The sequence below is a fragment of the Drosophila miranda genome (assembly GCF_003369915.1).
Source record: "Drosophila miranda strain MSH22 chromosome Y unlocalized genomic scaffold, D.miranda_PacBio2.1 Contig_Y1_pilon, whole genome shotgun sequence".
Lineage (NCBI taxonomy): Eukaryota > Metazoa > Arthropoda > Insecta > Diptera > Drosophilidae > Drosophila > Drosophila miranda.
The window spans coordinates 22,605,912-22,613,045 of NW_022881603.1; the positions used below are offsets into that span (position 1 = coordinate 22,605,912).

A 7,134-nucleotide genomic window follows, 5' to 3' on the forward strand; every position below is an offset into this window, starting at 1 on the left:
GTGTCGAGTGAATATTATATGTTCGCAAGTTACCACTCCATTCACTGATTACTTGGATCACCGTATCACCGCATGAATCACTGCCTAGAGCCGTCGAGCCACTGCCATCCAGCCCTGTGTCCGTGTGCCCGTGTGCCCGTGTGCCTGTGCGCCTCTGTGTGCTGTGTGGCTCTGCTCGTAGCGTACGAGATCTATGACTCCATCCATCCATTCGTTCGATGCACACAGCATTACTTAATCCGGCTTATTATGGACGCTCCGATTCGCTGACGGTTTGCGAGTATCCGCCTCACCCCTTTCATCCACCCACGTGGACGGTTGCTACAACATCGCAAGCGGAGGTTTTCGGCTTTTCGGTTGCACTTCAAAATTTGTTTGCTCTCTGGCGGGAGATTGCCAATTGCATGGACCATCTGCGCGGGCCTGGACTGCAATAATTTTCACTTAATTATCTAATGAACACAGGGGGCAAAAGGGGGCAGAAGGGGCAGCAGGGGAAGCAGGGGACTCTAGTTATTGTTGATGTTTGTGGGGCTCCCGTAATTATGGCCGGGGATCATTTGCAAATGTGAGCTTTTCGGCCAGACCGATGGTCGATGGTCACATAACTAATGATTAAACCATTTTAATGTTTTCACTCTCCATTGTCTATCGTCTGATCTTTGCAGGACCACCAGCACCACCAGCACCAGCAGCAGCAGCACCACCACCATCTCCATCCCAATAGCAGCAGCAGCAGCAGATGGATCAGTGCGGTTTGACCCAAGCGGGATTGGAGGAGTACAACATACGATCCTCCTCGCAGTACTACGACCAGACGGCATTCCATCACCAGAAGCAGGCCTCGTACGCACAATCCGAGGGCTATCACAGCTATGTCTCAAGCTCGGATTCCACATCGGCCACGCCATTCTTGGACAAGTGAGTTGTTGGAGGGGGCCCCCACGGGGGCAGAAGGAGGAGCTTCTCTGGGGCAGGGTAGTGCACTGCAAACACGTTTCCGAGCGGCGACAATTATGAATTTTATTCGTCTACTAAAAAAAGGCCATTAAAAATTCTTGGTAACGCCATAACACATGAAAGAGAGAGAAATAAAACCGAAAACGACGACCAGTGCTTAGGCTCTTGGCTTTCAAGGTCTTTCAGACGCGACTCAAGTGGCTCCGTCTCCGTCTGCGACTGAGGCCTGAACTTGCCCCAAAGTGTAGCTATGGAGCCGCGTCTCTCTCTATGGCTCTATCACATGCTGAATTTGTGAAGGCTAGGCCAGAAACTCAAGTAATTACTTTGCGACCATGCGAAAAGCGAGAAACCAGAAACCAGAAACAGAAATTTCTGTAGCACGCAATGATTTGCCAAAATGCCAGACCCCACTCGAAAGCCCCAAAAACCCTTCCTTCATTCTTTCATTTCTTCCATTTTTGCAGATTACGTCAGGAGAGCGATCTGCTGTCGCGGCAGTCACATCACTGGTCTGAGAACGATCTCTCGTCGGTCTGCAGCAACTCGGTGGCACCCTCGCCCATACCGCTGATGGCACGCCAATGCAGCAGCAGCAGCAGCGGTGCCAGCAGCAATGGACCTGGCTCCCATCACTCCCACTCACATTCCCATTCCCATAGCCATTCCCATGGCAACTCCTCCTCTTCCGCCTCGAAAGCCAGCTCCAATAGCAACAGCAACAGCAAAAACATCATCGGCAGCAGCACCAGCAATGGGAACAGCAATAATAACAGCTCCGAGAGCACTTCATCCACGGAAACCCTGAAATGGTTGGGCTCCATGAGCGATATATCCGTGGCGAGTCATGCCACGGGCTACAGTGCCATTGCGGAATCGGGTAAGTGTCTCAAAGAAAGGGGAAAACAATCGAGAGAGAGAGAGCCATAGCCATATCCATGTAGAATATCGATTTTAGAATCGATCGAAGTTTAATATTGATCATTCGACAAGTATATGGAAATATTTATTGTTCATCAATTAACTATCGATTCCATGGGAAATTTACTTTCCTACAATTATGGATCGATTTCACTTAAATATCGATCAGCAACTGGAATTTCCAATGGAATTATCTTGCAAATACTTGAAAACATTTACTTTCGAAAAGAACACTAGCCAGAAAATAGGAATAGTATACCATTCTTGGTATGACAATCAATTGCAGAATTATCATAAAAAATATCATTAAACGCTGTAAATTTCGATCTTTATGGCGATCCCATAATAAGAGAAGGCTTCTTGGACAATTGCCGAAACTTTTGGGCGACTGGCAGCCGCAACCACAGCCACAGCCACAGCCCACTCACTCACATATACGACCTTGGCTCATTGTCTGTCGACCCACTTTTACTCCTGAGAAACACGCCCTAACCGAAAAACGGAAAACGACCAAACATTCTCCCTTTGTTCTTTATTTCCTGCAGTTTCCTCCTCGCAGCTGATTGTCCACAGCTCCCGGGTGCCGACCCCGAAGCGACACCACAGCGAGAGCGTGCTCTACCTGCACGACAGTGATCCCCAACGACGACGGTGACGGCGACGACGATGACCTCCTCCTCCCCCACAGAGAGCTGCTCCTCGCAGCACGTCCTGCATGCCACACAGGCCTCTGAGGACGGTAGCAGCTGCAGCAGCAGCAGCAGCAGTTCGATGGCAATGCAACCGCTGCGCGTCCAGCATCGCCACAGTCCCAGCTATCCGCCCGTGCATACGTCCATGGCCCTGCACCACTTCCACCAGCAGCCCCGGATGAGCACACAAAGTTCCGTGCCCGGACTGGAGTCGCCCACGGATAAGCCTCGCTCGCTGATGGGCCAATCCCATTCCACAGGCGATCTCCAGCAGCAGCACCATCACCACCAGCACCACTTGGGGCGCCGGCCAGCAGCACAAGTCCAGCATTTCGATGACCATATCCAGCAGTGAGCCCCAATCCCAGAAACAGCCCCAGCCGCTGCTGCCGTCCAGTAAGGCTGGCAAGCAGCCGCTGATCAAGTCAGACGTCCTCAGCTGCAGTGCACCCAATGTGGGGGAGCAGTCGGCGGCCGGCGCCAACGACTCGTATCGCAGCAACCTTCGCCTGTTCCCGGTCAGCACATACACGGAGCCTGTCCACAGCAACACCTCGCAGTACGTGCAGCATCCCAAGCCGCAGTTCAGCTCCGGCCTGCACAAGTCCGCCAAGTGAGTAGATGTCAAGCAGATCCAGCGCTTGAAGCTAATCTCTCTCTCATTGTTTTCTTGCAGACTACCTGTGATAACGCCAGCGGGAGCGGCTGTCCAGCCCACCTGGCACTCGGTGGCCGAGAGAATCAACGACTTTGAGCGCAGCCAAATGATCGAACCGCCGAAATTTGCCTACCTGGAGCCCAGCAAGACCCATCGCCTGTCAAATCCCGCTTTGAAGGCCCTCCAGAAGAACACCGTGCAGTCGTACGTGGAGCGCCAGCAGCTGCAGCAGAAGGAGGAGCAGCAGCTGCTGCGCCCCACCTATCAGGCGCTGCATGTGGAGCGCAAGTCGCTGCCGAACAACATGAGTCCCATCATGATGGGATCCTCGTCGTCGAGTGGTTGCAGCTCGCCCACGCCACCACCGCCGCCCCCACGCTCCCGCTCGCTGCTGCCCACGCTGTTGCGCCGCTCCAGCTCTGCCTCGGACTATGCCGAGTTCCGGGAGCTGCATCAGTCGAAGGTGCCTCCTCCCAGCATACGGAACATCAGCAGTGCGGAGAAGCTCTCCTTCAACGACTGTGGCACGCCGCCGCCTCCGCCGCCACCTCGCGGACGCGTGGCCATGCCCGCGAGACGCACATCCTCGGCCACGGAATACGCTCCAATGCGGGACAAACTGCTCCTGAAACAGGCAGTGGCCCTGGCCCACCAGCAGCACCATCCGAAGCAGCACCGACAGGCCGCGTACCAGCCGCAGGCGCCCGAGCGTCCGCCCAAGCATCCGAATCTGCGTGTGCCCTCGCCCGATCTGCCACCGCCGCCTCTCGGGCAGAGCTAGACACCAGCTACACCTTTGACGAGCCACTGCCACCGCCACCGCCGCCGGAAGTGCTCCAGCCACGCCCACCGCCATCGCCCAATCGGCGCAAAAGTTTCGCTGGGGCATCCACGCGCCGCTCGGCCTACCCGCCGCCACCAGCCACAGCCACAGTCGCAGTCGCAGCCCCAATAGTTCCAGCAGCCAAGGTTCCTCCTCTTGTGCCCAAGAAGCCAACGAGCTTGCAGGTGGGAGCTTGACACTCGACTACCGATTACTGAGTGCGACAATAGAATTGTAATTTCTGATTTCTGTTCTCTGATTGCAGCACAAACATCTCGCGAATGGATCCGCCAATCTGCCCACTAACAATCGCAAGCGTCCGCATCACACGCCACCGCAGCAGCCCATCCTCGAAAATGTTATTGTTGCGCCTCAGGTGCCGCCGCCACTGATGCCGCGTGCCCGGCCCTCGGCCAATGACATTGTCATCGCCAGCAATCCGGAGAGCCATCAGCAGAGGGGGTGAGTGCAAGAATCTCGTAGTCTAGTCTAAACAAGTCCAAGGACCGTTCGATCCATCAAGCGTTGAGCATTGAGTGGATCTCGGTTCAGTGGGCTAATCGTCTGGGTGCGCCCTCGCTCTCTTTGGGCCATTGTTCTTGACCTTATCGAATCCAATTAACTTTCAATGGAGTGCGTGGCCCGGTAGCCAAGCCGCTCAAGCTCTCGTGGCTCAATGATCTGGTGATCTAATGAGCTGCTTCCTTTGAGGCAGAGCAGAGCCAGGACTGTGGCCTGTGGGGCCGTCAATCAGCTGTCGTCTAATGCTTAATTGGATTATGAAACACACAGACCAGGCCATACCGATCACTGAGCAGAGACTTTCGCTTTCGACCCACTAAGCCCGACTTGGATCCAATTGCCAATCGCCAAAACGCTAAACGCCAATTGAGAGCTGCCGCCACCTGAACGGTGGCCCCGCAGAAATGTGTCAACTGTGGCAACAATTTATGCTTTTGCTCCTTTGGCGTGTGGGCAGCAGCAGCACCGTGCACCAGTCCACACCAGTCCACACTCCCGCCCAGTTGTGGAGTTCTTTGTTCTGATTGTGGCGGTAAAAGCCAATCAAATTGAATATCGAAATGTATCTGGGTAGGCGGGACAAAAGGTCCATCTTTTGGCCACTGACATTGATAGATGAACGCCGTGCGGTTCATTAGCGCATGGAGCGCATAGCGCATAGTTTTTGCAGTCACTGTTTGGGCATCGCACCCAATTTCGACCATTAGATAACTCAGAGCCACACATTCGGGGTTTCAGGTTGTGGCACGATCGGTGGATCAATATATCCGTAGGTATATATTTGTGTGGTTTCAATTCTCTATAAATCCACACTGTGTCCCAGTGCTCCCCCTGTCCGTGTTCAATAATTTCTATGGCCTGTCATGTTTTTCGGTGGGTTTGTTATTTGTTTTTTTCCTGTATGTCGTTTTTGTTTAGATTTCATTTTGGTGGCTTTGCTTGACACCGGAGGAGACCTTTGCGGCACGATTTTTTGCAGCGGCAGCAGCAGCAGCAGCATCCAGTTATCCAGTATCCGGCATTCAGCACGAGACAAATATTGACACAACTTGTGGCAAAGTTTTCAACTTCGGCTGGCTGGCTGGCTGGCAATGGCTTGTAAATGGGCTTGTCGTTGGTGGAGAGGAGAGCTTCGCTCCGTACCATAGTCCAGAGTCCAGAGTGGGTTCAAATGCCGTTCACCGAACGAAGGAACGTGCCTAATTTGCATTTTGAAAGTTTTCGCGTGCTGAAAATAGAGCAAAGGGCAGCCAGCGCTTGCATTTCGTCGAACCGAACAGAGATCACCTGCACCGCATGTAGACTCTGTCCGCCAAAAGCTGACTTCAATTAGAGCAACACTCCAACTCCAATTCCAACTCCGAGGAGAACCGGAAAAACCCCCCCGTCCGCTAGAGAGGTGTGCCATGTGACATGTGTTCTCTTGACAGGGACTCTAATTATCGCCTCGCGCAGCCGTCGCACAGCCCCAAATCGCAGTAAAGTGCAGGCATTTTGTGGAATTAATTCTCTTTTGGCAATTTGGCAACACTCTCGAGTGCTCGAGTGCTCGATTGCTTGATCTGCGGGCTGTATTATTTTCAAATTAACTGGCGACCACAGACCACGCGTCGTATGCGCACTATAAATCACTCATTCGCCATTTTTCCCCAGCCATGAGCCCAGCACGAAAGGAACAACAGACAGGTACATACTCGTATAATGAAACGAGGCGGAACGTTGTGAGTTGCTGCGGAGACCGCAACTCTACATTTATACCCGATACTTAGTCAGTATGGCTCTCCTCCGGCAGACGCCGCTAATATTGAACGACACGACAAAGATTGCGTGCGAGAGGGACAGAAAATCAGTCTGAGCGTGACGTCGGGCGCTGCGTAGCCAGTGCAAATTGATTTGTTCCCTTTGGCTATAAAAATGATCTGATCTGATCCAGATTCAGCAACCTGATAGATATGATCATTATCTATGATTCTGCGTTTTTAGTTTTCTCGTATCTTCAAAATTGTGGATGTCACAAATATTCGTCCTTTGGTGGACGGAGGCGAGGTGGGGTGAGGCGAAATTTTGAGATATACGTTTTATAGTGAGATCTAACAGGAGTGCGGATACCAAATTTGGTTACTCTAGCGTTAATAGTCTCTGAGATTTGTGAATATCCCAGATTTTCGTCCTTTGCGGGGACGGAAGGGGGTGTGGCGAAATTTTGAAAAAACTCGTCTCGGTCCGATATCTTAGGAGTGTGGATACCAAATTTGGTTGCTCTAGCTTTTATAGTCTCTGAGATCTAGGCGCTAATGTTTTACTCTAAGCAGTGTTAAAGAGAGACATGGTGAGAAAAAATGAAATTGTTTTCTCGATGCTGGCTATAATAATAATACGATCCAATTCAGATTCTGCAGTCTAAAAGATATGGTCATTCTATACGAATCTGCGTTTTTGGTTTTATCGTATCTTTAAAAATGTGGATGCCACAGATTTTCGTCCTTTGTGGGGGCGGAAGTGGGCGGAGCGAAGTTTTGAAATATTTTTGTAGCAGTGACATATCACAAAGTCTGGGT

The 7,134-nt window shown here is 52.1% G+C and overlaps 1 pseudogene; it reads left to right on the plus strand.

Moving 5' to 3' along the window:
- Window positions 1-704: 704 nt before the first annotated feature.
- LOC117191996 lies at window positions 705-4,545 on the plus strand (annotated as a pseudogene).
- Window positions 4,546-7,134: the final 2,589 nt, after the last annotated feature.